The 27,325-nt window shown below is 41.1% G+C and overlaps 28 non-coding genes across 28 annotated transcripts; all 28 read left to right on the top strand.

Moving 5' to 3' along the window:
* Window positions 1–72: 72 nt before the first annotated feature.
* On the top strand, window positions 73–146 carry Trnan-guu (transfer RNA asparagine (anticodon GUU)). The gene has a single exon. It is a non-coding gene; the product is annotated as a tRNA-Asn (tRNA).
* Window positions 147–587: 441 nt separating this feature from the next.
* Trnan-guu (transfer RNA asparagine (anticodon GUU)) lies at window positions 588–661 on the top strand. Its single transcript has one exon. It is a non-coding gene; the product is annotated as a tRNA-Asn (tRNA).
* Window positions 662–1,637: 976 nt separating this feature from the next.
* Trnan-guu (transfer RNA asparagine (anticodon GUU)) lies at window positions 1,638–1,711 on the top strand. Its single transcript has one exon. It is a non-coding gene; the product is annotated as a tRNA-Asn (tRNA).
* Window positions 1,712–2,173: 462 nt separating this feature from the next.
* On the top strand, window positions 2,174–2,247 carry Trnan-guu (transfer RNA asparagine (anticodon GUU)). Its single transcript has one exon. It is a non-coding gene; the product is annotated as a tRNA-Asn (tRNA).
* A 441-nt stretch (window positions 2,248–2,688) lies between these two features.
* On the top strand, window positions 2,689–2,762 carry Trnan-guu (transfer RNA asparagine (anticodon GUU)). The gene has a single exon. It is a non-coding gene; the product is annotated as a tRNA-Asn (tRNA).
* A 976-nt stretch (window positions 2,763–3,738) lies between these two features.
* Trnan-guu (transfer RNA asparagine (anticodon GUU)) lies at window positions 3,739–3,812 on the top strand. Its single transcript has one exon. It is a non-coding gene; the product is annotated as a tRNA-Asn (tRNA).
* Window positions 3,813–4,274: 462 nt separating this feature from the next.
* On the top strand, window positions 4,275–4,348 carry Trnan-guu (transfer RNA asparagine (anticodon GUU)). The gene has a single exon. It is a non-coding gene; the product is annotated as a tRNA-Asn (tRNA).
* A 441-nt stretch (window positions 4,349–4,789) lies between these two features.
* Window positions 4,790–4,863, top strand: Trnan-guu (transfer RNA asparagine (anticodon GUU)). Its single transcript has one exon. It is a non-coding gene; the product is annotated as a tRNA-Asn (tRNA).
* A 976-nt stretch (window positions 4,864–5,839) lies between these two features.
* Trnan-guu (transfer RNA asparagine (anticodon GUU)) lies at window positions 5,840–5,913 on the top strand. Its single transcript has one exon. It is a non-coding gene; the product is annotated as a tRNA-Asn (tRNA).
* A 462-nt stretch (window positions 5,914–6,375) lies between these two features.
* Trnan-guu (transfer RNA asparagine (anticodon GUU)) lies at window positions 6,376–6,449 on the top strand. Its single transcript has one exon. It is a non-coding gene; the product is annotated as a tRNA-Asn (tRNA).
* Window positions 6,450–6,890: 441 nt separating this feature from the next.
* On the top strand, window positions 6,891–6,964 carry Trnan-guu (transfer RNA asparagine (anticodon GUU)). The gene has a single exon. It is a non-coding gene; the product is annotated as a tRNA-Asn (tRNA).
* Window positions 6,965–7,940: 976 nt separating this feature from the next.
* Window positions 7,941–8,014, top strand: Trnan-guu (transfer RNA asparagine (anticodon GUU)). Its single transcript has one exon. It is a non-coding gene; the product is annotated as a tRNA-Asn (tRNA).
* A 1,511-nt stretch (window positions 8,015–9,525) lies between these two features.
* On the top strand, window positions 9,526–9,599 carry Trnan-guu (transfer RNA asparagine (anticodon GUU)). Its single transcript has one exon. It is a non-coding gene; the product is annotated as a tRNA-Asn (tRNA).
* Window positions 9,600–10,575: 976 nt separating this feature from the next.
* On the top strand, window positions 10,576–10,649 carry Trnan-guu (transfer RNA asparagine (anticodon GUU)). The gene has a single exon. It is a non-coding gene; the product is annotated as a tRNA-Asn (tRNA).
* Window positions 10,650–11,111: 462 nt separating this feature from the next.
* Window positions 11,112–11,185, top strand: Trnan-guu (transfer RNA asparagine (anticodon GUU)). Its single transcript has one exon. It is a non-coding gene; the product is annotated as a tRNA-Asn (tRNA).
* A 441-nt stretch (window positions 11,186–11,626) lies between these two features.
* Window positions 11,627–11,700, top strand: Trnan-guu (transfer RNA asparagine (anticodon GUU)). The gene has a single exon. It is a non-coding gene; the product is annotated as a tRNA-Asn (tRNA).
* A 975-nt stretch (window positions 11,701–12,675) lies between these two features.
* Trnan-guu (transfer RNA asparagine (anticodon GUU)) lies at window positions 12,676–12,749 on the top strand. Its single transcript has one exon. It is a non-coding gene; the product is annotated as a tRNA-Asn (tRNA).
* Window positions 12,750–13,725: 976 nt separating this feature from the next.
* Trnan-guu (transfer RNA asparagine (anticodon GUU)) lies at window positions 13,726–13,799 on the top strand. The gene has a single exon. It is a non-coding gene; the product is annotated as a tRNA-Asn (tRNA).
* Window positions 13,800–14,261: 462 nt separating this feature from the next.
* Trnan-guu (transfer RNA asparagine (anticodon GUU)) lies at window positions 14,262–14,335 on the top strand. The gene has a single exon. It is a non-coding gene; the product is annotated as a tRNA-Asn (tRNA).
* Window positions 14,336–14,776: 441 nt separating this feature from the next.
* On the top strand, window positions 14,777–14,850 carry Trnan-guu (transfer RNA asparagine (anticodon GUU)). Its single transcript has one exon. It is a non-coding gene; the product is annotated as a tRNA-Asn (tRNA).
* A 975-nt stretch (window positions 14,851–15,825) lies between these two features.
* Window positions 15,826–15,899, top strand: Trnan-guu (transfer RNA asparagine (anticodon GUU)). Its single transcript has one exon. It is a non-coding gene; the product is annotated as a tRNA-Asn (tRNA).
* Window positions 15,900–18,508: 2,609 nt separating this feature from the next.
* On the top strand, window positions 18,509–18,582 carry Trnan-guu (transfer RNA asparagine (anticodon GUU)). Its single transcript has one exon. It is a non-coding gene; the product is annotated as a tRNA-Asn (tRNA).
* Window positions 18,583–19,044: 462 nt separating this feature from the next.
* Window positions 19,045–19,118, top strand: Trnan-guu (transfer RNA asparagine (anticodon GUU)). The gene has a single exon. It is a non-coding gene; the product is annotated as a tRNA-Asn (tRNA).
* A 999-nt stretch (window positions 19,119–20,117) lies between these two features.
* Window positions 20,118–20,191, top strand: Trnan-guu (transfer RNA asparagine (anticodon GUU)). The gene has a single exon. It is a non-coding gene; the product is annotated as a tRNA-Asn (tRNA).
* A 441-nt stretch (window positions 20,192–20,632) lies between these two features.
* On the top strand, window positions 20,633–20,706 carry Trnan-guu (transfer RNA asparagine (anticodon GUU)). The gene has a single exon. It is a non-coding gene; the product is annotated as a tRNA-Asn (tRNA).
* Window positions 20,707–24,060: 3,354 nt separating this feature from the next.
* Trnan-guu (transfer RNA asparagine (anticodon GUU)) lies at window positions 24,061–24,134 on the top strand. Its single transcript has one exon. It is a non-coding gene; the product is annotated as a tRNA-Asn (tRNA).
* A 1,000-nt stretch (window positions 24,135–25,134) lies between these two features.
* Window positions 25,135–25,208, top strand: Trnan-guu (transfer RNA asparagine (anticodon GUU)). The gene has a single exon. It is a non-coding gene; the product is annotated as a tRNA-Asn (tRNA).
* A 1,537-nt stretch (window positions 25,209–26,745) lies between these two features.
* Window positions 26,746–26,819, top strand: Trnan-guu (transfer RNA asparagine (anticodon GUU)). The gene has a single exon. It is a non-coding gene; the product is annotated as a tRNA-Asn (tRNA).
* The last annotated feature ends 506 nt before the right edge of the window (window positions 26,820–27,325 follow it).

The raw sequence follows: 27,325 nt of genomic DNA, 5'->3' as shown, positions 1-27,325 counted from the left end.
CAGATATGCCATTAAAAATAAATGAAAGTAAATGAGTCAACTTGTAAATAGGGAAACTTCAGTAAGTTTTATGTCTCCGTGGCGCAATTGGTTAGCGCGTTCGGCTGTTAACCGAAAGGTTGGTGGTTCAAGCCCACCCGGGGACGCAATGAACAATGTCTTTGATCATATGAAACAGATAGTGCTACCACTGCTTATAATTCCTATAGTCACGATAATTTTAAAAGGAACGGTAGTTTTAGTCTTGAAACTACGTTTACCTGCATAGTCAGATGTGGTGTTAAAAACATTGAAATTAAATTAGCTAACTAATAAATAGGGATACTTCAGTATGTTTCGTGTCTCCGTGCCGCAATTGGTTAGCGCGTTCCCCTGTTAACGGAAAGGTTGGTGCTTCAAGCCCACCCGGGGAAGCGATGAACAAATATGTCCATCAGAAGAATCAGAGAGTGCTATCACTGCCTCTTATTCCTAATGTCACGTTAACTGTAAAAGCAACGGTAGTGTTAATGTTGTAGCCATGTTTACTGGCATCATCAGATGTTCTATTAAAAATAAACGAAAGTAAATGAGATAACTTGTAAATAGTCTCCGTGGCGCAATTGGTTAGCGCGTTCGGCTGTTAACCGAAAGGTTGGTGGTTCAAGCCCACCCGGGGACGCAATGAACAAATACTTCGATCAGATAAAGGAGATAGTGCTACCACTGCTTATGATTCCTAATGTCATGATAATTGTAAAAGCAACGGTAGTTTTAGTCTTGAAACTACGTTTACGGCATAGTCAGATGTGGTGTTAAAAACATTGAAATTGAATTAGCTAACTAGTAAATAGGGATACTTCAGTATGTTTCGTGTCTTCGTGCCGCAATTGGTTAGCGCGTTCGGCTGTTAACGGAAAGGTTGGTGGTTCAAGCCAACCCGGGGAGGCGATGAACAAATATGTCCATCAGAAGAATCAGAGAGTGCTATCACTGCCTCTTATTCCTAATGTCACGTTAACTGTAAGAGCAACGGTAGTGTTGGTCCTGTAGCCATGTTTACTGGCATCATGAGATGTGCTATTAAAATAAATGAAAGTAATTGAGCCAACTTGTAAATCGGGAAACTTCAGTAATTTTCATGTCTCCGTGGAGCAATTGGTTAGCGCGTTCGGCTGTTGACCGAAAGGTTGGTGGTTCAAGTCCACCGGGGGACGCAATGAACAATGACTTTGATCATATGAAACAGATAGTGCTACCACTGCTTATGATTCCTATAGTCACGATAATTTTAAAAGCAACGGTAGTTTTAGTCTTGAAACTACGTTTACCTGCATAGTCAGATGTGGTGTTAAAAACATTGAAATTAAATTAGCTAACTAATAAATAGGGATACTTCAGTATGTTTCTTGTCTCCATGCCGCAATTGGTTAGCGCGTTCGCCTGTTAACGGAAAGGTTGGTGGTTCAAGCCCACCCGGGGAAGCGATGAACAAATATGTCCATCAGAAGAATTAGAGAGTGCTATCACTGCCTCTTATTCCTAATGTCACGTTAACTGTAAAAGCAACGGTAGTGTTAATGTTGTAGCCATGTTTACTGGCATCATCAGATGTTCTACTAAAAATAAACGAAAGTAAATGAGATAACTTGTAAATAGTCTCCGTGGCGCAATTGGTTAGCGCGTTCGGCTGTTAACCGAAAGGTTGGTGGTTCAAGCCCACCCGGGGACGCAATGAACAAATACTTCGATCAGATAAAGGAGATAGTGCTACCACTGCTTATGATTCCTAATGTCATGATAATTGTAAAAGCAACGGTAGTTTTAGTCTTGAAACTACGTTTACGGCATAGTCAGATGTGGTGTTAAAGACATTGAAATTGAATTAGCTAACTAGTAAATAGGGATACTTCAGTATGTTTCGTGTCTTCGTGCCGCAATTGGTTAGCGCGTTCGGCTGTTAACGGAAAGGTTGATGGTTCAAGCCAACCCGGGGAGGCGATGAACAAATATGTCCATCAGAAGAATCAGAGAGTGCTATCACTGCCTCTTATTCCTATTTTCACGTTAACTGTAAGACCAACGTTAGTGTTACTCTTGTAGCCATGTTTACTGGCATCATCAGATATGCCATTAAAAATAAATGAAAGTAAATGAGTCAACTTGTAAATAGGGAAACTTCAGTAAGTTTTATGTCTCCGTGGCGCAATTGGTTAGCGCGTTCGGCTGTTAACCGAAAGGTTGGTGGTTCAAGCCCACCCGGGGACGCAATGAACAATGTCTTTGATCATATGAAACAGATAGTGCTACCACTGCTTATAATTCCTATAGTCACGATAATTTTAAAAGAAACGGTAGTTTTAGTCTTGAAACTACGTTTACCTGCATAGTCAGATGTGGTGTTAAAAACATTGAAATTAAATTAGCTAACTAATAAATAGGGATACTTCAGTATGTTTCGTGTCTCCGTGCCGCAATTGGTTAGCGCGTTCCCCTGTTAACGGAAAGGTTGGTGCTTCAAGCCCACCCGGGGAAGCGATGAACAAATATGTCCATCAGAAGAATCAGAGAGTGCTATCACTGCCTCTTATTCCTAATGTCACGTTAACTGTAAAAGCAACGGTAGTGTTAATGTTGTAGCCATGTTTACTGGCATCATCAGATGTTCTATTAAAAATAAACGAAAGTAAATGAGATAACTTGTAAATAGTCTCCGTGGCGCAATTGGTTAGCGCGTTCGGCTGTTAACCGAAAGGTTGGTGGTTCAAGCCCACCCGGGGACGCAATGAACAAATACTTCGATCAGATAAAGGAGATAGTGCTACCACTGCTTATGATTCCTAATGTCATGATAATTGTAAAAGCAACGGTAGTTTTAGTCTTGAAACTACGTTTACGGCATAGTCAGATGTGGTGTTAAAAACATTGAAATTGAATTAGCTAACTAGTAAATAGGGATACTTCAGTATGTTTCGTGTCTTCGTGCCGCAATTGGTTAGCGCGTTCGGCTGTTAACGGAAAGGTTGGTGGTTCAAGCCAACCCGGGGAGGCGATGAACAAATATGTCCATCAGAAGAATCAGAGAGTGCTATCACTGCCTCTTATTCCTAATGTCACGTTAACTGTAAGAGCAACGGTAGTGTTGGTCTTGTAGCCATGTTTACTGGCATCATGAGATGTGCTATTAAAATAAATGAAAGTAATTGAGCCAACTTGTAAATAGGGAAACTTCAGTAATTTTCATGTCTCCGTGGAGCAATTGGTTAGCGCGTTCGGCTGTTGACCGAAAGGTTGGTGGTTCAAGCCCACCCGGGGACGCAATGAACAATGTCTTTGATCATATGCAACAGATAGTGCTACCACTGCTTATGATTCCTATAGTCACGATAATTTTAAAAGCAACGGTAGTTTTAGTCTTGAAACTACGTTTACCTGCATAGTCAGATGTGGTGTTAAAAACATTGAAATTAAATTAGCTAACTAATAAATAGGGATACTTCAGTATGTTTCGTGTCTCCGTGCCGCAATTGGTTAGCGCGTTCGCCTGTTAACGGAAAGGTTGGTGGTTCAAGCCCACCCGGGGAAGCGATGAACAAATATGTCCATCAGAAGAATTAGAGAGTGCTATCACTGCCTCTTATTCCTAATGTCACGTTAACTGTAAAAGCAACGGTAGTGTTAATGTTGTAGCCATGTTTACTGGCATCATCAGATGTTCTACTAAAAATAAACGAAAGTAAATGAGATAACTTGTAAATAGTCTCCGTGGCGCAATTGGTTAGCGCGTTCGACTGTTAACCGAAAGGTTGGTGGTTCAAGCCCACCCGGGGACGCAATGAACAAATACTTCTATCAGATAAAGGAGATAGTGCTACCACTGCTTATGATTCCTAATGTCATGATAATTGTAAAAGCAACGGTAGTTTTAGTCTTGAAACTACGTTTACGGCATAGTCAGATGTGGTGTTAAAGACATTGAAATTGAATTAGCTAACTAGTAAATAGGGATACTTCAGTATGTTTCGTGTCTTCGTGCCGCAATTGGTTAGCGCGTTCGGCTGTTAACGGAAAGGTTGATGGTTCAAGCCAACCCGGGGAGGCGATGAACAAATATGTCCATCAGAAGAATCAGAGAGTGCTATCACTGCCTCTTATTCCTATTTTCACGTTAACTGTAAGACCAACGTTAGTGTTACTCTTGTAGCCATGTTTACTGGCATCATCAGATATGCCATTAAAAATAAATGAAAGTAAATGAGTCAACTTGTAAATAGGGAAACTTCAGTAAGTTTTATGTCTCCGTGGCGCAATTGGTTAGCGCGTTCGGCTGTTAACCGAAAGGTTGGTGGTTCAAGCCCACCCGGGGACGCAATGAACAATGTCTTTGATCATATGAAACAGATAGTGCTACCACTGCTTATAATTCCTATAGTCACGATAATTTTAAAAGGAACGGTAGTTTTAGTCTTGAAACTACGTTTACCTGCATAGTCAGATGTGGTGTTAAAAACATTGAAATTAAATTAGCTAAATAATAAATAGGGATACTTCAGTATGTTTCGTGTCTCCGTGCCGCAATTGGTTAGCGCGTTCCCCTGTTAACGGAAAGGTTGGTGCTTCAAGCCCACCCGGGGAAGCGATGAACAAATATGTCCATCAGAAGAATCAGAGAGTGCTATCACTGCCTCTTATTCCTAATGTCACGTTAACTGTAAAAGCAACGGTAGTGTTAATGTTGTAGCCATGTTTACTGGCATCATCAGATGTTCTATTAAAAATAAACGAAAGTAAATGAGATAACTTGTAAATAGTCTCCGTGGCGCAATTGGTTAGCGCGTTCGGCTGTTAACCGAAAGGTTGGTGGTTCAAGCCCACCCGGGGACGCAATGAACAAATACTTCGATCAGATAAAGGAGATAGTGCTACCACTGCTTATGATTCCTAATGTCATGATAATTGTAAAAGCAACGGTAGTTTTAGTCTTGAAACTACGTTTACGGCATAGTCAGATGTGGTGTTAAAAACATTGAAATTGAATTAGCTAACTAGTAAATAGGGATACTTCAGTATGTTTCGTGTCTTCGTGCCGCAATTGGTTAGCGCGTTCGGCTGTTAACGGAAAGGTTGGTGGTTCAAGCCAACCCGGGGAGGCGATGAACAAATATGTCCATCAGAAGAATCAGAGAGTGCTATCACTGCCTCTTATTCCTAATGTCACGTTAACTGTAAGAGCAACGGTAGTGTTGGTCTTGTAGCCATGTTTACTGGCATCATGAGATGTGCTATTAAAATAAATGAAAGTAATTGAGCCAACTTGTAAATAGGGAAACTTCAGTAATTTTCATGTCTCCGTGGAGCAATTGGTTAGCGCGTTCGGCTGTTGACCGAAAGGTTGGTGGTTCAAGCCCACCCGGGGACGCAATGAACAATGTCTTTGATCATATGAAACAGATAGTGCTACCACTGCTTATGATTCCTATAGTCACGATAATTTTAAAAGCAACGGTAGTTTTAATCTTGAAACTACGTTTACCTGCATAGTCAGATGTGGTGTTAAAAACATTGAAATTAAATTAGCTAACTAATAAATAGGGATACTTCAGTATGTTTCGTGTCTCCGTGCCGCAATTGGTTAGCGCGTTCGCCTGTTAACGGAAAGGTTGGTGGTTCAAGCCCACCCGGGGAAGCGATGAACAAATATGTCCATCAGAAGAATTAGAGAGTGCTATCACTGCCTCTTATTCCTAATGTCACGTTAACTGTAAAAGCAACGGTAGTGTTAATGTTGTAGCCATGTTTACTGGCATCATCAGATGTTCTACTAAAAATAAACGAAAGTAAATGAGATAACTTGTAAATAGTCTCCGTGGCGCAATTGGTTAGCGCGTTCGGCTGTTAACCGAAAGGTTGGTGGTTCAAGCCCACCCGGGGACGCAATGAACAAATACTTCGATCAGATAAAGGAGATAGTGCTACCACTGCTTATGATTCCTAATGTCATGATAATTGTAAAAGCAACGGTAGTTTTAGTCTTGAAACTACGTTTACGGCATAGTCAGATGTGGTGTTAAAGACATGGAAATTGAATTAGCTAACTAGTAAATAGGGATACTTCAGTATGTTTCGTGTCTTCGTGCCGCAATTGGTTAGCGCGTTCGGCTGTTAACGGAAAGGTTGATGGTTCAAGCCAACCCGGGGAGGCGATGAACAAATATGTCCATCAGAAGAATCAGAGAGTGCTATCACTGCCTCTTATTCCTATTTTCACGTTAACTGTAAGACCAACGTTAGTGTTACTCTTGTAGCCATGTTTACTGGCATCATCAGATATGCCATTAAAAATAAATGAAAGTAAATGAGTCAACTTGTAAATAGGGAAACTTCAGTAAGTTTTATGTCTCCGTGGCGCAATTGGTTAGCGCGTTCGGCTGTTAACCGAAAGGTTGGTGGTTCAAGCCCACCCGGGGACGCAATGAACAATGTCTTTGATCATATGAAACAGATAGTGCTACCACTGCTTATAATTCCTATAGTCACGATAATTTTAAAAGGAACGGTAGTTTTAGTCTTGAAACTACGTTTACCTGCATAGTCAGATGTGGTGTTAAAAACATTGAAATTAAATTAGCTAACTAATAAATAGGGATACTTCAGTATGTTTTGTGTCTCCGTGCCGCAATTGGTTAGCGCGTTCCCCTGTTAACGGAAAGGTTGGTGCTTCAAGCCCACCCGGGGAAGCGATGAACAAATATGTCCATCAGAAGAATCAGAGAGTGCTATCACTGCCTCTTATTCCTAATGTCACGTTAACTGTAAAAGCAACGGTAGTGTTAATGTTGTAGCCATGTTTACTGGCATCATCAGATGTTCTATTAAAAATAAACGAAAGTAAATGAGATAACTTGTAAATAGTCTCCGTGGCGCAATTGGTTAGCGCGTTCGGCTGTTAACCGAAAGGTTGGTGGTTCAAGCCCACCCGGGGACGCAATGAACAAATACTTCGATCAGATATAGGAGATAGTGCTACCACTGCTTATGATTCCTAATGTCATGATAATTGTAAAAGCAACGGTAGTTTTAGTCTTGAAACTACGTTTACGGCATAGTCAGATGTGGTGTTAAAAACATTGAAATTGAATTAGCTAACTAGTAAATAGGGATACTTCAGTATGTTTCGTGTCTTCGTGCCGCAATTGGTTAGCGCGTTCGGCTGTTAACGGAAAGGTTGGTGGTTCAAGCCAACCCGGGGAGACGATGAACAAATATGTCCATCAGAAGAATCAGAGAGTGCTATCACTGCCTCTTATTCCTAATGTCACGTTAACTGTAAGAGCAACGGTAGTGTTGGTCTTGTAGCCATGTTTACTGGCATCATGAGATGTGCTATTAAAATAAATGAAAGTAATTGAGCCAACTTGTAAATAGGGAAACTTCAGTAATTTTCATGTCTCCGTGGAGCAATTGGTTAGCGCGTTCGGCTGTTGACCGAAAGGTTGGTGGTTCAAGCCCACCCGGGGACGCAATGAACAATGTCTTTGATCATATGAAACAGATAGTGCTACCACTGCTTATGATTCCTATAGTCACGATAATTTTAAAAGCAACGGTAGTTTTAGTCTTGAAACTACGTTTACCTGCATAGTCAGATGTGGTGTTAAAAACATTGAAATTAAATTAGCTAACTAATAAATAGGGATACTTCAGTATGTTTCGTGTCTCCGTGCCGCAATTGGTTAGCGTGTTCGCCTGTTAACGGAAAGGTTGGTGGTTCAAGCCCACCCGGGGAAGCGATGAACAAATATGTCCATCAGAAGAATTAGAGAGTGCTATCACTGCCTCTTATTCCTAATGTCACGTTAACTGTAAAAGCAACGGTAGTGTTAATGTTGTAGCCATGTTTACTGGCATCATCAGATGTTCTACTAAAAATAAACGAAAGTAAATGAGATAACTTGTAAATAGTCTCCGTGGCGCAATTGGTTAGCGCGTTCGGCTGTTAACCGAAAGGTTGGTGGTTCAAGCCCACCCGGGGGCGCAATGAACAAATACTTCGATCAGATAAAGGAGATAGTGCTACCACTGCTTATGATTCCTAATGTCATGATAATTGTAAAAGCAACGGTAGTTTTAGTCTTGAAACTACGTTTACGGCATAGTCAGATGTGGTGTTAAAAACATTGAAATTGAATTAGCTAACTAGTAAATAGGGATACTTCAGTATGTTTCGTGTCTTCGTGCCGCAATTGGTTAGCGCTTTCGGCTGTTAACGGAAAGGTTGGTGGTTCAAGCCAACCCGGGGAGACGATGAACAAATATGTCCATCAGAAGAATCAGAGAGTGCTATCACTGCCTCTTATTCCTAATGTCACGTTAACTGTAACAGCAACGGTAGTGTTGCTCTTGTAGCCATGTTTACTGGCATCATCAGGTGTGCTATTAAAATAAATGAAAGTAATTGAGCCAACTTGTAAATAGGGAAACTTCAGTAATTTTCATGTCTCCGTGGAGCAATTTGTTAGCGCGTTCGGCTGTTGACCGAAAGGTTGGTGGTTCAAGCCCACCCGGGGACGCAATGAACAAATACTTCGATCAGATAAAGGAGATAGTGCTACCACTGCTTATGATTCCTAATGTCATGATAATTGTAAAAGCAACGGTAGTTTTAGTCTTGAAACTACGTTTACGGCATAGTCAGATGTGGTGTTAAAAACATTGAAATTGAATTAGCTAACTAGTAAATAGGGATACTTCAGTATGTTTCGTGTCTTCGTGCCGCAATTGGTTAGCGCTTTCGGCTGTTAACGGAAAGGTTGGTGGTTCAAGCCAACCCGGGGAGGCGATGAACAAATATGTCCATCAGAAGAATCAGAGAGTGCTATCACTGCCTCTTATTCCTAATGTCACGTTAACTGTAAGAGCAACGGTAGTGTTGGTCTTGTAGCCATGTTTACTGGCATCATGAGATGTGCTATTAAAATAAATGAAAGTAATTGACCCAACTTGTAAATCGGGAAACTTCAGTAATTTTCATGTCTCCGTGGAGCAATTGGTTAGCGCGTTCGGCTGTTGACCGAAAGGTTGGTGGTTCAAGCCCACCCGGGGACGCAATGAACAATGTCTTTGATCATATGAAACAGATAGTGCTACCACTGCTTATGATTCCTATAGTCACGATAATTTTAAAAGCAACGGTAGTTTTAGTCTTGAAACTACGTTTACCTGCATAGTCAGATGTGGTGTTAAAAACATTGAAATTAAATTAGCTAACTAATAAATAGGGATACTTCAGTATGTTTCGTGTCTCCGTGCCGCAATTGGTTAGCGCGTTCCCCTGTTAACGGAAAGGTTGGTGCTTCAAGCCCACCCGGGGAAGCGATGAACAAATATGTCCATCAGAAGAATCAGAGAGTGCTATCACTGCTTCTTATTCCTAATGTCACGTTAACTGTAAAAGCAACGGTAGTGTTAATGTTGTAGCCATGTTTACTGGCATCATCAGATGTTCTATTAAAAATAAACGAAAGTAAATGAGATAACTTGTAAATAGTCTCCGTGGCGCAATTGGTTAGCGCGTTCGGCTGTTAACCGAAAGGTTGGTGGTTCAAGCCCACCCGGGGACGCAATGAACAAATACTTCGATCAGATAAAGGAGATAGTGCTACCACTGCTTATGATTCCTAATGTCATGATAATTGTAAAAGCAACGGTAGTTTTAGTCTTGAAACTACGTTTACGGCATAGTCAGATGTGGTGTTAAAAACATTGAAATTGAATTAGCTAACTAGTAAATAGGGATACTTCAGTATGTTTCGTGTCTTCGTGCCGCAATTGGTTAGCGCGTTCGGCTGTTAACGGAAAGGTTGGTGGTTCAAGCCAACCCGGGGAGGCGATGAACAAATATGTCCATCAGAAGAATCAGAGAGTGCTATCACTGCCTCTTATTCCTAATGTCACGTTAACTGTAAGAGCAACGGTAGTGTTGGTCTTGTAGCCATGTTTACTGGCATCATGAGATGTGCTATTAAAATAAATGAACGTAATTGAGCCAACTTGTAAATAGGGAAACTTCAGTAATTTTCATGTCTCCGTGGAGCAATTGGTTAGCGCGTTCGGCTGTTGACCGAAAGGTTGGTGGTTCAAGCCCACCCGGGGACGCAATGAACAATGTCTTTGATCATATGAAACAGATAGTGCTACCACTGCTTATGATTCCTATAGTCACGAGAATTTTAAAAGTAAGGGTAGTTTTAGTCTTGAAACTACGTTTACCTGCATAGTCAGATGTGGTGTTAAAAACATTGAAATTAAATTAGCTAACTAATAAATAGGGATACTTCAGTATGTTTCGTGTCTCCGTGCCGCAATTGGTTAGCGCGTTCGCCTGTTAACGGAAAGGTTGGTGGTTCAAGCCCACCCGGGGAAGCGATGAACAAAAATGTCCATCAGAAGAATTAGAGAGTGCTATCACTGCCTCTTATTCCTAATGTCACGTTAACTGTAAAAGCAACGGTAGTGTTAATGTTGTAGCCATGTTTACTGGCATCATCAGATGTTCTACTAAAAATAAACGAAAGTAAATGAGACAACTTGTAAATAGTCTCCGTGGCGCAATTGGTTAGCGCGTTCGGCTGTTAACCGAAAGGTTGGTGGTTCAAGCCCACCCGGGGACGCAATGAACAAATACTTCGATCAGATAAAGGAGATAGTGCTACCACTGCTTATGATTCCTAATGTCATGATAATTGTAAAAGCAACGGTAGTTTTAGTCTTGAAACTACGTTTACGGCATAGTCAGATGTGGTGTTAAAGACATTGAAATTGAATTAGCTAACTAGTAAATAGGGATACTTCAGTATGTTTCGTGTCTTCGTGCCGCAATTGGTTAGCGCGTTCGGCTGTTAACGGAAAGGTTGATGGTTCAAGCCAACCCGGGGAGGCGATGAACAAATATGTCCATCAGAAGAATCAGAGAGTGCTATCACTGCCTCTTATTCCTATTTTCACGTTAACTGTAAGACCAACGTTAGTGTTACTCTTGTAGCCATGTTTACTGGCATCATCAGATATGCCATTAAAAATAAATGAAAGTAAATGAGTCAACTTGTAAATAGGGAAACTTCAGTAAGTTTTATGTCTCCGTGGCGCAATTGGTTAGCGCGTTCGGCTGTTAACCGAAAGGTTGGTGGTTCAAGCCCACCCGGGGACGCAATGAACAATGTCTTTGATCATATGAAACAGATAGTGCTACCACTGCTTATAATTCCTATAGTCACGATAATTTTAAAAGGAACGGTAGTTTTAGTCTTGAAACTACGTTTACCTGCATAGTCAGATGTGGTGTTAAAAACATTGAAATTAAATTAGCTAACTAATAAATAGGGATACTTCAGTATGTTTCGTGTCTCCGTGCCGCAATTGGTTAGCGCGTTCCCCTGTTAACGGAAAGGTTGGTGCTTCAAGCCCACCCGGGGAAGCGATGAACAAATATGTCCATCAGAAGAATCAGAGAGTGCTATCACTGCCTCTTATTCCTAATGTCACGTTAACTGTAAAAGCAACGGTAGTGTTAATGTTGTAGCCATGTTTACTGGCATCATCAGATGTTCTATTAAAAATAAACGAAAGTAAATGAGATAACTTGTAAATAGTCTCCGTGGCGCAATTGGTTAGCGCGTTCGGCTGTTAACCGAAAGGTTGGTGGTTCAAGCCCACCCGGGGACGCAATGAACAAATACTTCGATCAGATAAAGAAATAGTGCTACCACTGCTTATGATTCCTAATGTCATGATAATTGTAAAAGCAACGGTAGTTTTAGTCTTGAAACTACGTTTACGGCATAGTCAGATGTGGTGTTAAAAACATTGAAATTGAATTAGCTAACTAGTAAATAGGGATACTTCAGTATGTTTCGTGTCTTCGTGCCGCAATTGGTTAGCGCGTTCGGCTGTTAACGGAAAGGTTGGTGGTTCAAGCCAACCCGGGGAGGCGATGAACAAATATGTCCATCAGAAGAATCAGAGAGTGCTATCACTGCCTCTTATTCCTAATGTCACGTTAACTGTAAGAGCAACGGTAGTGTTGGTCTTGTAGCCATGTTTACTGGCATCATGAGATGTGCTATTAAAATAAATGAAAGTAATTGAGCCAACTTGTAAATAGGGAAACTTCAGTAATTTTCATGTCTCCGTGGAGCAATTGGTTAGCGCGTTCGGCTGTTGACCGAAAGGTTGGTGGTTCAAGCCCACCCGGGGACGCAATGAACAATGTCTTTGATCATATGAAACAGATAGTGCTACCACTGCTTATGATTCCTATAGTCACGATAATTTTAAAAGCAACGGTAGTTTTAGTCTTGAAACTACGTTTACCTGCATAGTCAGATGTGGTGTTAAAAACATTGAAATTAAATTAGCTAACTAATAAATAGGGATACTTCAGTATGTTTCGTGTCTCCGTGTAGCAATTGGTTAGCGCGTTCGCCTGTTAACGGAAAGGTTGGTGGTTCAAGCCCACCCGGGGAAGCGATGAACAAATATGTCCATCAGAAGAATTAGAGAGTGCTATCACTGCCTCTTATTCCTAATGTCACGTTAACTGTAAAAGCAACGGTAGTGTTAATGTTGTAGCCATGTTTACTGGCATCATCAGATGTTCTACTAAAAATAAACGAAAGTAAATGAGATAACTTGTAAATAGTCTCCGTGGCGCAATTGGTTAGCGCGTTCGGCTGTTAACCGAAAGGTTGGTGGTTCAAGCCCACCCGGGGACGCAATGAACAAATACTTCGATCAGATAAAGGAGATAGTGCTACCACTGCTTATGATTCCTAATGTCATGATAATTGTAAAAGCAACGGTAGTTTTAGTCTTGAAACTACGTTTACGGCATAGTCAGATGTGGTGTTAAAAACATTGAAATTGAATTAGCTAACTAGTAAATAGGGATACTTCAGTATGTTTCGTGTCTTCGTGCCGCAATTGGTTAGCGCGTTCGGCTGTTAACGGAAAGGTTGGTGGTTCAAGCCCACCCGGGGAAGCGATGAACAAAAATGTCCATCAGAAGAATCAGAGAGTGCTATCACTGCCTCTTATTCCTAATGTCACGTTAACTGTAAGAGCAACGGTAGTGTTGGTCTTGTAGCCATGTTTACTGGCATCATGAGATGTGCTATTAAAATAAATGAACGTAATTGAGCCAACTTGTAAATAGGGAAACTTCAGTAATTTTCATGTCTCCGTGGAGCAATTGGTTAGCGCGTTCGGCTGTTGACCGAAAGGTTGGTGGTTCAAGCCCACCCGGGGACGCAATGAACAATGTCTTTGATCATATGAAACAGATAGTGCTACCACTGCTTATGATTCCTATAGTCACGATAATTTTAAAAGTAAGGGTAGTTTTAGTCTTGAAACTACGTTTACCTGCATAGTCAGATGTGGTGTTAAAAACATTGAAATTAAATTAGCTAACTAATAAATAGGGATACTTCAGTATGTTTCGTGTCTCCGTGCCGCAATTGGTTAGCGCGTTCGCCTGTTAACGGAAAGGTTGGTGGTTCAAGCCCACCCGGGGAAGCGATGAACAAAAATGTCCATCAGAAGAATTAGAGAGTGCTATCACTGCCTCTTATTCCTAATGTCACGTTAACTGTAAAAGCAACGGTAGTGTTAATGTTGTAGCCATGTTTACTGGCATCATCAGATGTTCTACTAAAAATAAACGAAAGTAAATGAGATAACTTGTAAATAGTCTCCGTGGCGCAATTGGTTAGCGCGTTCGGCTGTTAACCGAAAGGTTGGTGGTTCAAGCCCACCCGGGGACGCAATGAACAAATACTTCGATCAGATAAAGGAGATAGTGCTACCACTGCTTATGATTCCTAATGTCATGATAATTGTAAAAGCAACGGTAGTTTTAGTCTTGAAACTACGTTTACGGCATAGTCAGATGTGGTGTTAAAGACATTGAAATTGAATTAGCTAACTAGTAAATAGGGATACTTCAGTATGTTTCGTGTCTTCGTGCCGCAATTGGTTAGCGCGTTCGGCTGTTAACGGAAAGGTTGATGGTTCAAGCCAACCCGGGGAGGCGATGAACAAATATGTCCATCAGAAGAATCAGAGAGTGCTATCACTGCCTCTTATTCCTATTTTCACGTTAACTGTAAGACCAACGTTAGTGTTACTCTTGTAGCCATGTTTACTGGCATCATCAGATATGCCATTAAAAATAAATGAAAGTAAATGAGTCAACTTGTAAATAGGGAAACTTCAGTAAGTTTTATGTCTCCGTGGCGCAATTGGTTAGCGCGTTCGGCTGTTAACCGAAAGGTTGGTGGTTCAAGCCCACCCGGGGACGCAATGAACAATGTCTTTGATCATATGAAACAGATAGTGCTACCACTGCTTATAATTCCTATAGTCACGATAATTTTAAAAGGAACGGTAGTTTTAGTCTTGAAACTACGTTTACCTGCATAGTCAGATGTGGTGTTAAAAACATTGAAATTAAATTAGCTAACTAATAAATAGGGATACTTCAGTATGTTTCGTGTCTCCGTGCCGCAATTGGTTAGCGCGTTCCCCTGTTAACGGAAAGGTTGGTGCTTCAAGCCCACCCGGGGAAGCGATGAACAAATATGTCCATCAGAAGAATCAGAGAGTGCTATCACTGCCTCTTATTCCTAATGTCACGTTAACTGTAAAAGCAACGGTAGTGTTAATGTTGTAGCCATGTTTACTGGCATCATCAGATGTTCTATTAAAAATAAACGAAAGTAAATGAGATAACTTGTAAATAGTCTCCGTGGCGCATTTGGTTAGCGCGTTCGGCTGTTAACCGAAAGGTTGGTGGTTCAAGCCCACCCGGGGACGCAATGAACAAATACTTCGATCAGATAAAGAAATAGTGCTACCACTGCTTATGATTCCTAATGTCATGATAATTGTAAAAGCAACGGTAGTTTTAGTCTTGAAACTACGTTTACGGCATAGTCAGATGTGGTGTTAAAAACATTGAAATTGAATTAGCTAACTAGTAAATAGGGATACTTCAGTATGTTTCGTGTCTTCGTGCCGCAATTGGTTAGCGCGTTCGGCTGTTAACGGAAAGGTTGGTGGTTCAAGCCAACCCGGGGAGGCGATGAACAAATATGTCCATCAGAAGAATCAGAGAGTGCTATCACTGCCTCTTATTCCTAATGTCACGTTAACTGTAAGAGCAACGGTAGTGTTGGTCTTGTAGCCATGTTTACTGGCATCATGAGATGTGCTATTAAAATAAATGAAAGTAATTGAGCCAACTTGTAAATAGGGAAACTTCAGTAATTTTCATGTCTCCGTGGAGCAATTGGTTAGCGCGTTCGGCTGTTGACCGAAAGGTTGGTGGTTCAAGCCCACCCGGGGACGCAATGAACAATGTCTTTGATCATATGAAACAGATAGTGCTACCACTGCTTATGATTCCTATAGTCACGATAATTTTAAAAGCAACGGTAGTTTTAGTCTTGAAACTACGTTTACCTGCATAGTCAGATGTGGTGTTAAAAACATTGAAATTAAATTAGCTAACTAATAAATAGGGATACTTCAGTATGTTTCGTGTCTCCGTGCCGCAATTGGTTAGCGCGTTCGCCTGTTAACGGAAAGGTTGGTGGTTCAAGCCCACCCGGGGAAGAGATGAACAAGCATGTCCATCAGAAGAATTAGAGAGTGCTATCACTGCCTCTTATTCCTAATGTCACGTTAACTGTAAAAGCAACGGTAGTGTTAATGTTGTAGCCATGTTTACTGGCATCATCAGATGTTCTACTAAAAATAAACGAAAGTAAATGAGATAACTTGTAAATAGTCTCCGTGGCGCAATTGGTTAGCGCGTTCGGCTGTTAACCGAAAGGTTGGTGGTTCAAGCCCACCCGGGGACGCAATGAACAAATACTTCGATCAGATAAAGGAGATAGTGCTACCACTGCTTATGATTCCTAATGTCATGATAATTGTAAAAGCAACGGTAGTTTTAGTCTTGAAACTACGTTTACGGCATAGTCAGATGTGGTGTTAAAAACATTGAAATTGAATTAGCTAACTAGTAAATAGGGATACTTCAGTATGTTTCGTGTCTTCGTGCCGCAATTGGTTAGCGCGTTCGGCTGTTAACGGAAAGGTTGGTGGTTCAAGCCAACCCGGGGAGACGATGAACAAATATGTCCATCAGAAGAATCAGAGAGTGCTATCACTGCCTCTTATTCCTAATGTCACGTTAACTGTAGGAGCAACGGTAGTGTTGCTCTTGTAGCCATGTTTACTGGCATCATCAGATGTGCTATTAAAATAAATGAAAGTAATTGAGCCAACTTGTAAATAGGGAAACTTCAGTAATTTTCATGTCTCCGTGGAGCAATTGGTTAGCGCGTTCGGCTGTTGACCGAAAGGTTGGTGGTTCAAGCCCATCCGGGGACGCAATGAACAAATACTTCGATCAGATAAAACAGATAGTGCTACCACTGCTTATGATTCCTAATGTTACAATAATTGTAAAAGCAACGGTAGTTTTAGTCTTGAAACTACGTTTACCTGCATAGTCAGATGTGGTGTTAAAAACATTGAAATTGAATTAGCTAACTAGTAAATAGGGTTACTTCAGTATGTTTCGTGTCTCCGTGCCGCAATTGGTTAGCGCTTTCGGCTGTTAAAGGAAAGGTTGGTGGTTCAAGCCCACCCGGGGAAGAGATGAACAAGCATGTCCATCAGAAAAATCAGAGAGTGCTATCACTGCCTCTTATTCCTAATGTCACGTTAACTGTAAGAGCAACGGTAGTGTTAATGTTGTAGCCATGTTTACTGGCATCATCAGATGTTCTATTAAAAATAAATGAAAGCAAATGAGCCAACTTGTAAATAGGGAAACTTCAGTAAGTTTCATGTCTCCGTGGCGCAATTGGTTAACGCGTTCGGTTGTTAACCGAAATGTTGGTGGTTCAAACCCACCCGGGGACGCAATGAACAAATACTTCGATCAGATATAGGAGATAGTGCTACCACTGCTTATGATTCCTAATGTCACGATAATTGTAAAAGCAACGGTAGTTTTAGTCTTGAAACTACGTTTACCTGCATAGTCAGATGTGGTGTTAGAAACATTGAAATTGAATTCGCTAACTAGTATATAGGGATACTTCAGTATGTTTCGTGTCTCCGTGCCGAAATTGGTTAGCGCTTTCGGCTGTTAACGGAAAGGTTGGTGGTTCAAAACCACCCGGGGAAGCGATGAACAAGTATGTCCATCAGAAAAATCAGAGAGTGCTATCACTGCCTCTTATTCCTAATGTCACGTTAACTGGAAGAGCAACGGTAGTGTTACTGTTGTAACCATGTTTGCTGGCATCATCAGATGTGCTAATAAAAATAAACGAGAGTAAATGAGATAACTTGTAAATAGGGAAACTTCAGTACGTTTCATGTCTCCGTGGCGCAATTGGTTAGCGCGTTCGGCTGTTAACCGAAGGGTTGGTGGTTCAAGCCCACCCGGTGAGGCAAGGAACAAACACTTCGATCAGATGAAACAGATAGTGCTACCACTGCTTATGATTCCTAATGTCACGATAATTGTTAAAGCAACGGTAGTTTTAGTCTTGAAACTACGTTTACCTGCATAGTCAGATGTGGTGTTAGAAACATTGAAATTGAATTCGCTAACTAGTAAATAAAGATACTTCAGTATGTTTCGTGTCTCCGTGCCGAAATTGGTTAGCGCTTTCGGCTGTTAACGGAAAGGTTGGTGGTTCAAGCCCACCCGGGGAAGCGATGAACAAGTATGTCCATCACAAAAATCAGAGAGTGCTATCACTGCCTCTTATTCCTAATGTCACGTTAACTGTAACAGCAACGGTAGTGTTACTGTTGTAACCATGTTTGCTGGCATCATCAGATGTGCTATTAAAAATAAACGAAAGTAAATGAGATAACTTGTAAATAGGGAAACTTCAGTAAGTTTCATGTCTCCGTGGCGCAATTGGTTAGCGCGTTCGGCTGTTAACCGAAAGGTTGGTGGTTCAAGCCCACCCGTGGACGCAATGAACAGGTACTTCCATCAGATGAAACAGATAGCGCTACCACTGCTTATGATTCCTAATGTCACGATAATTGTAAAAGCAACGGTAGTTTTAGTCTTGAAACTACGTTTACCTGCATAGTCAGATATGGTGTTAAAAACATTGAAATTGAATTAGCTAACTAGTAAATAGGGATACTTCAGTGTGTTTCGTGCCTTCGTGTCTCAATTTGTTGGCACGTTCGGCTGTTAACGGAAAGGTTGGTAGTTCAAGCCCACCCGGGGAAGCGATGAACAAGTATGTCCATCAGAAAAATCAGAGAGTGCTATCACTGCCTCTTATTCCTAATTTCACGTTAACTGTAAGAGCAACGGTAGTGTTACTGTTGTAGCCATGTTTACTGGCATCATCAGATGTGCTATTAGAATTAAATGAAAGTAAATGTGTCAACTTGTAAATAGGGAAACTTCAGTAAGTTTCATGTCTCCGTGGCGCAATTGGTTAGCGCGTTCGGCTGTTAACCGAAAGGTTGGTGGTTCAAGCCCACCCGGGGACGCAATGAACAAGTTCTTTGATCAGATGAAACAGATAGTGCTACCACTGCTTATGATTCCTATAGTCACGATAATTTTAAATTAACGGTAGTTTTAGTCTTGAAACTACGTTTACCTGCATAGTCAGATGTGGTGTTAAAAACATTGAAATTGAATTAGCTAACTAATAAATAGGGATACTTCAGTATGTTTCGTGTCTCCGTGCCGCAATTGGTTAGCGCGTTCGCCTGTTAACGGAAAGGTTGGTGGTTCAAGCCCACCCGGGGAAGCGATGAACAATTATGTCCATCAGAAGAATGAGAGAGTGCTATCACTGCCTCTTATTCCTAATGTCACGTTAACTATAAAAGGAACGGTAGTGTTAATGTTGTAGCCATGTTTACTGGCATCATCAGATGTTCTATTAAAAATAAATGAAAGCAAATGAGCCAACTTGTAAATAGGGAAACTTCAGTAAGTTTCATGTCTCCGTGGCGCAATTGGTTAGCGCGTTCGGCTGTTAACTGAAAGGTTGGTGGTTCAAACCCACCCGGGGACACAATGAACAAATACTTCGATCAGATAAAGGAGATAGTGCTATCACTGCTTATGATTCCTAATGTCACGATAATTGTAAAAGCAACGGTAGTTTTAGTCTTGAAACTACGTTTACCTGCATAGTCAGATGTGGTGTTAGAAACATTGAAATTGAATTCGCTAACTAGTAAATAGGGATACTTCAGTATGTTTCGTGTCTCCGTGCCGAAATTGGTTAGCGCTTTCGGCTGTTAACGGAAAGGTTGGTGGTTCAAGCCCACCCGGGGAAGCGATGAACAAGTATGTCCATCAGAAAAATCAGAGAGTGCTATCACTGCCTCTTATTCCTAATGTCACGTTAACTGTAAGAGCAACGGTAGTGTTACTGTTGTAACCATGTTTGCTGGCATAATCAGATGTGCTATTAAAAATAAACGAAAGTAAATGAGATAACTTGTAAATAGGGAAACTTCAGTAAGTTTCATGTCTCCGTGGCGCAATTGGTTAGCGCGTTCGGCTGTTAACAGAAAGGTTGGTGGTTCAAGCCCACCCGGTGACGCAAGGAACAAACACTTCGATCAGATGAAACAGATAGTGCTACCACTGCTTATGATTCCTAATGTCACGATAATTGTAAAAGCAACGGTAGTTTTAGTCTTGAAACTACGTTTACGGCATAGTCAGATGTGGTGTTAAAGACATTGAAATTGAATTAGCTAACTAGTAAATAGGGATACTTCAGTATGTTTCGTGTCTTCGTGCCGCAATTGGTTAGCGCGTTCGGCTGTTAACGGAAAGGTTGATGGTTCAAGCCAACCCGGGGAGGCGATGAACAAATATGTCCATCAGAAGAATCAGAGAGTGCTATCACTGCCTCTTATTCCTAATTTCACGTTAACTGTAAGACCAACGATAGTGTTACTCTTGTAGACATGTTTACTGGCATCATCAGATATGCCATTAAAAATAAATGAAAGTAAATGAGTCAACTTGTAAATAGGGAAACTTCAGTAAGTTTTATGTCTCCGTGGCGCAATTGGTTAGCGCGTTCGGCTGTTAACCGAAAGGTTGGTGGTTCAAGCCCACCCGGGGACGCAATGAACAATGTCTTTGATCATATGAAACAGATAGTGCTACCACTGCTTATAATTCCTATAGTCACGATAATTTTAAAAGGAACGGTAGTTTTAGTCTTGAAACTACGTTTACCTGCATAGTCAGATGTGGTGTTAAAAACATTGAAATTAAATTAGCTAACTAATAAAAAGGGATACTTCAGTATGTTTCGTGTCTCCGTGCCGCAATTGGTTAGCGCGTTCGCCTGTTAACGGAAAGGTTGGTGGTTCAAGCCCACCCGGGTAAGCGATGAACAAATATGTCCATCAGAAGAATTAGAGAGTGCTATCACTGCCTCTTATTCCTAATGTCACGTTAACTGTAAAAGCAACGGTAGTGTTAATGTTGTAGCCATGTTTACTGGCATCATCAGATGTTCTACTAAAAATAAACGAAAGTAAATGAGATAACTTGTAAATAGTCTCCGTGGCGCAATTGGTTAGCGCGTTCGGCTGTTAACCGAAAGGTTGGTGGTTCAAGCCCACCCGGGGACGCAATGAACAAATACTTCGATCAGATAAAGGAGATAGTGCTACCACTGCTTATGATTCCTAATGTCATGATAATTGTAAAAGCAACGGTAGTTTTAGTCTTGAAACTACGTTTACGTCATAGTCAGATGTGGTGTTAAAAATATTGAAATTGAATTAGCTAACTAGTAAATAGGGATACTTCAGTATGTTTTGTGTCTTCGTGCCGCAATTGGTTAGCGCGTTCGGCTGTTAACGGAAAGGTTGGTGGTTCAAGCCAACCCGGGGAGACGATGAACAAATATGTCCATCAGAAGAATCAGAGAGTGCTATCACTGCCTCTTATTCCTAATGTCACGTTAACTGTAAGAGCAACGGTAGTGTTGCTCTTGTAGCCATGTTTACTGGCATCATCAGATGTGGTATTAAAATAAATGAAAGTAATTGAGCCAACTTGTAAATAGGGAAACTTCAGTAATTTTCATGTCTCCGTGGAGCAATTGGTTAGCGCGTTCGGCTGTTGACCGAAAGGTTGGTGGTTCAAGCCCATCCGGGGACGCAATGAACAAATACTTCGATCAGATAAAACAGATAGTGCTACCACTGCTTATGATTCCTAATGTTACAATAATTGTAAAAGCAACGGTAGTTTTAGTCTTGAAACTACGTTTACCTGCATAGTCAGATGTGGTGTTAAAAACATTGAAATTGAATTAGCTAACTAGTAAATAGGGTTACTTCAGTATGTTTCGTGTCTCCGTGCCGCAATTGGTTAGCGCTTTCGGCTGTTAAAGGAAAGGTTGGTGGTTCAAGCCCACCCGGGGAAGCGATGAACAAGCATGTCCATCAGAAAAATCAGAGAGTGCTATCACTGCCTCTTATTCCTAATGTCACGTTAACTGTAAGAGCAACGGTAGTGTTACTGTTGTAGCCATGTTTACTGGCATTATCAGACGTGCTATTAAAAATAAATGAAAGTAAATGAGCCAACTTGTAAATAGGGAAACTTCAGTAAGTTCCATGTCTCCCTGGCGCAATTGGTTAGCGCGTTCGGCTGTTAACCGAAATGTTGGTGGTTCAAGCCCACCCGGGGACGCAATGAACAAACACTTCGATCAGATGAAACAGATAGTGCTACCACTGCTTATGATTCCTAATGTCACGTTAATTGTAAAAGCAACGGTAGTTTTAGTCTTGAAACTACGTTTACTGCATAGTCAGATGTGGTGTTAAAAACATTGAAATTGAATTAGCTAACTAGTAAATAGGGAGACTTCAGTATGTTTCGTGTCTTAGTGCCGCAATTGGTTAGCGCGTTAGGCTGTTAACGGAAAGGTTGTTGGTTCAAGCCCACCCGGGGAGGCGATGAACAAATATATCCATCAGAAGAATCAGAGAGTGCTATCACTGCCTCTTATTCCTAATGTCACGTTAACTGTAAGAGCAACGGTAGTGTTACTCTTGTAGCCATGTTTACTGGCATCATCAGATGTGCTATTAAAATAAATGAAAGTAATTGAGCCAACTTGTAAATAGGGAAACTTCAGTAATTTTCATGTCTCCGTGGAGCAATTGGTTAGCGCGTTCGGCTGTTGACCGAAAGGTTGGTGGTTCAAGCCCATCCGGGGACGCAATGAACAAATACTTCGATCAGATGAAACAGATAGTGCTACCACTGCTTATGATTCCTAATGTCACGATAATTGTAAAAGCAACGGTAGTTTTAGTCTTGAAACTACGTTTACCTGCATAGTCAGATGTGGTGTTAAAAACATTGAAATTGAATTAGCTAACTAGTAAATAGGGATACTTCAGTATGTTTCGTGTCTCCGTGCCGCAATTGGTTAGCGCTTTCGGCTGTTAACGGAAAGGTTGGTGGTTCAAGCCCACCCGGGGAAGCGATGAACAAGTATGTCCATCAGAAAAATCTGAGAGTGCTATCACTGCCTCTTATTCCTAATGTCACGTTAACTGTAACAGCAACGGTAGTGTTACTGTTGTAGCCATGTTTACTGGCATCATCAGATGTGCTATTAGAAATAAATGAAAGTAAATGAGCCAACTTGTAAATATTGGTTAGCGCTTTCGGCTGTTAACGGAAAGGTTGGTGGTTCAAGCCCACCCGGGGAAGCGATGAACAAGTATGTCCATCAGAAAAATCTGAGAGTGCTATCACTGCCTCTTATTCCTAATGTCACGTTAACTGTAACAGCAACGGTAGTGTTACTGTTGTAGCCATGTTTACTGGCATCATCAGATGTGCTATTAGAAATAAATGAAAGTAAATGAGCCAACTTGTAAATAGTCTCCGTGGCGCAATTGGTTAGCGCGGTCGGCTGTTAACCGAAAGGTTGGTGGTTCAAGCCCACCCGGGGACGCAATGAACAAATACTTCGATCAGATGAAACAGTTAGTGCTACCACTGCTTTTGATCCCTAATGTCACGATAATTGTAAAAGCAACGGTAGTTTTAGTCTTGAAACTACGTTTACTTTCATAGTCAGATGTGGTGTTAAAAACATTGAAATTGAATTAGCTAACTAGTAAATAGGGATACTTCAGTATGTTTCGTGTCTTAGTGCCGCAATTGGTTAGCGCATTCGGCTGTTAACGGAAAGGTTGGTGGTTCAAGCCCACCCGGGGAAGCGATGAACACATATGTCCATCAGAAGAATCAGACAGTGCTATCACTGCCTCTTATTCCTAATGTCACGTTAACTGTAAGAGCAACGGTAGTGTTACTCTTGTAGCCATGTTTACTGGCATCATCAGATGTGCTATTAAAAATAAATGAAAGTAAATGAGCCAACTTGTAAATAGGGAAACTTCCGTAAGTTTCATGTCTTCGTGGCGCAAATGGTTAGCGCGTTCGGCTGTTAACCTAAAGGTTGGTGGTTCAAGCCCACCCGGGGACGCAATGAACAAATACTTCGATCAGATGAAACAGATAGTGCTACAACAGCTTATGATTCCTAATGTCACGATAATTGTAAAAGCAACGGTAGTTTTAGTCTTGAAACTACGTTTACCTGCATAGTCAGATGTGGTGTTAAAAACATTGAAATTGAATTAGCTAACTAGTAAATAGGGATATTTCAGTATGTTTCGTGTCTCCGTGCCGCAATTGGTAAGCGCGTTCGGCTGTTAACGGAAAGGTTGGTGGTTCAAGCCCAAACGGGGAAGCGATGAACAAATATGTCCATCAGAAGAATCAGAGAGTGCTATCACTGCCTCTTATTCCTAATGTCACGTTAACTGTAAAAGCAACGGTAGTGTTACTCTTGTAGCCATGTTTACTGGTATCATCAGATGTTCTATTAAAAATAAATGAAAGTAAATAAGCCAACTTTTAAATAGGGAAACTTCAGTAAGTTTCATGTCTCCGTGGCGCAATTGGTTAGCGCGTTCGGCTGTTAACCGAAAGGTTGGTGGTTCAAGCCCACCCAGGGACGCAATGAACAAATACTTCCATCAGATGAAACAGTTAGGGCTACCACTGCTTATGATCCCTAATGTCACGATAATTGTAAAAGCAACGGTAGTTTTAGTCTTGAAACTACGTGTACTTTCATAGTCAGATGTGGTGTTAAAAACATTGAAATTGAATTAGCTAACTAGTAAATAGGGATACTTCAGTATGTTTCGTGTCTTAGTGCCGCAATTGGTTAGCGCATTCGGCTGTTAACGGAAAGGTTGGTGGTTCAAGCCCACCCGGGGAGGCGATGAACAAATATGTCCATCAGAAGAATCAGAGAGTGCTATCACTGCCTCTTATTCCTAATGTCACGTTAACTGTAAGAGCAACGGTAGCGTTACTCTTGTAGCCATGTTTACTGGCATCATCAGATGTGCTATTAAAAATAAATGAAAGTAAATGAGCCAACTTGTAAATAGGGAAACTTCAGTAAGTTTCATGTCTTCGTGGTGCAATTGGTTAGCGCGTGCGGCTGTTAACCGAAAGGTTGGTGGTTCAAGCCCACCCGGGGACGCAATGAACAAATACTTCGATCAGATAAAGCAGATAGTGCTACAACTGCTTATGATTCCTAATGTCACGATAATTGTAAAAGCAACGGTAGTTTTAGTCTTGAAACTACCTTTACCTGCATAGTCAGATGTGGCGTTAAAAACATTGAAATTGAATTAGCTAACTAGTAAATAGGGATATTTCAGTATGTTTCGTGTCTCCGTGCCGCAATTGGTAAGCGCGTTCGGCTGTTAACGGAAAGGTTGGTGGTTCAAGCCCAAACGGGGAAGCGATGAACAAATATGTCCATCAGAAGAATCAGAGAGTGCTATCACTGCCTCTTATTCCTAATGTCACGTTAACTGTAAAAGCAACGGTAGTGTTACTCTTGTAGCCATGTTTACTGGTATCATCAGATGTTCTATTAAAAATAAATGAAAGTAAATGAGCCAGCTTGTAAATAAGGAAACTTCAGTAAGTTTCATGTCTCCGTGGCGCAATTGGTTAGCGCGTTCGGCTGTTAACCGAAAGGTTGGTGGTTCAAGCCCACCCGGGGACGCAATGATCAAATACTTCCATCAGATGAAACAGATAGTGCTACCACTGCTTATGATTCCTAATGTCACGATAATTGTAAAATCAACGGTACTTTTAGTCTTGAAACTACGTTTACCTGCATAGTCAGATGTGGTGTTAAAAACATTGAAATTGAATTAGGTAACTAGTAAATAGGGATACTTTAGTATGTTTCGTGTCTCCGTGCCGCAATTGGTTAGCGCGTTCGGCTGATAACGGAAAGGTTGGTGGTTCAAACCAACCCGGGGAAGCGATGAGCAAATATGTCCATCAGAAGAATCAGAGAGTGCTATCACTGCCTCTTATTCCTAATGTCACGTTAACTGTAAGAGCAACAGTAGTGTTACTGTTGTAGCCATGTTTACTGGCATCATCAGATGTGCTATTAGAAATAAATGAAAGTAAATGAGCCAACTTGTAAATAGGGAAACTTCAGTAAGTTTCATGTCTCCGTGGCGCAATTGGTTAGCGCGTTCGGCTGTTAACCGAAAGGTTGGTGGTTCAAGCCCACCGGGGACGCAATGAACAAATACTTCGATCAGATGAAACAGTTAGGGCTACCACTGCTTATGATCCCTAATGTCACGATAATTGTAAAAGCAACGTTAGTTTTAGTCTTGAAACTACGTTTACTTTCATAGTCAGATGTGGTGTTAAAAACATTGAAATTGAATTAGCTAACTAGTAAATAGGGATACTTCAGTATGTTTCGTGTCTTAGTGCCGCAATTGGTTAGCGCATTCGACTGTTAACGGAAAGGTTGGTGGTTCAAGCCCACCCGGGGAGGCGATGACACAAATATGTCCATCAGAAGAATCAGAGAGTGCTATCACTGCCTCTTATTCCTAATGTCACGTTAACTGTAAGAGCAACGGTAGCGTTACTCTTGCAGCCATGTTTACTGGCATCATCAGATGTGCTATTAAAAATAAATGAAAGTAAATGAGCCAACTTGTAAATAGGGAAACTTCAGTAAGTTTCATGTCTTCATGGTGCAATTAGTTAGCGCGTGCGGCTGTTAACCGAAAGGTTGGTGGTTCAAGCCCACCCGGGGAGGCAATGAACAAATACTTCGATCAGATAAAACAGATAGTGCTACAACTGCTTATGATTTCTAATGTCACGATAATTGTAAAAGCAACGGTAGTTTTAGTCTTGAAACTACCTTTACCTGCATAGTCAGATGTGGTGTTAAAAACATTGAAATTGAATTAGCTGACTAGTAAATAGGGATATTTCAGTATGTTTCGTGTCTCCGTGCCGCAATTGGTAAGCGCGTTCGGCTGTTAACGGAAAGGTTGGTGGTTCAAGCCCAAACGGGGAAGCGATGAACAAATATGTCCATCAGAAGAATCAGAGAGTGCTATCATTGCCTCTTATTCCTAATGTCACGTTAACTGTAAGAGCAACGGTAGTGTTACTCTTGTAGCCATGTTTACTGGCATCATCAGATGTGCTATTAAAAATAAATATAAGTAAATAAGCCAACCTTTATATAGGGAAACTTCAGTAAGTTTCATGTCTCCGTGGCACAATTGGTTAGCGCGTTCGGCTGTTAACCGAAAGGTTGGTGGTTCAAGCCCACCCGGGGACGCAATGAACAAATACTTTGATCAGATGAAACAGATAGTGCTACCACTGCTTATGATTCCTAATGTCACGATAATTGTAAATGCAACGGTACTTTTAGTCTTGAAACTACGTTTACCTGCATAGTCAGATGTGGTGTTAAAAACATTGAAATTGAATTAGGTAACTAGTAAATAGGGATACTTTTGTATGTTTCGTGTCTCCGTGCCGCAATTGGTTAGCGCGTTCGGCTGATAACGGAAAGGTTGGTGGTTCAAACCCACCCGGGGAAGCGATGAGCAAATATGTCCATCAGAAGAATCAGAGAGTGCTATCACTGCCTCTTATTCCTAATGTCACGTTAACTGTAAGAGCAACGGTAGTGTTACAATTGTAGCCATGTCTACTGGCATCATCAGATGTGCTATTAAAAATAAATGAAAGTAAATGAGCCAACTTGTAAATAGGGAAACATGAAACTTACTGAAGTTTCCCTATTTAAAAGTTGGCTTATTTACTTTCATTTATTTT

The sequence above is a fragment of the Hydractinia symbiolongicarpus genome, chromosome 11 (genome assembly GCF_029227915.1).
Source record: "Hydractinia symbiolongicarpus strain clone_291-10 chromosome 11, HSymV2.1, whole genome shotgun sequence".
In the NCBI taxonomy this organism is placed as follows: Eukaryota; Metazoa; Cnidaria; class Hydrozoa; order Anthoathecata; family Hydractiniidae; genus Hydractinia; species Hydractinia symbiolongicarpus.
Note: the sequence above shows the minus strand (reverse complement) of the source record. Positions and strands in the feature narration are given on the sequence as shown.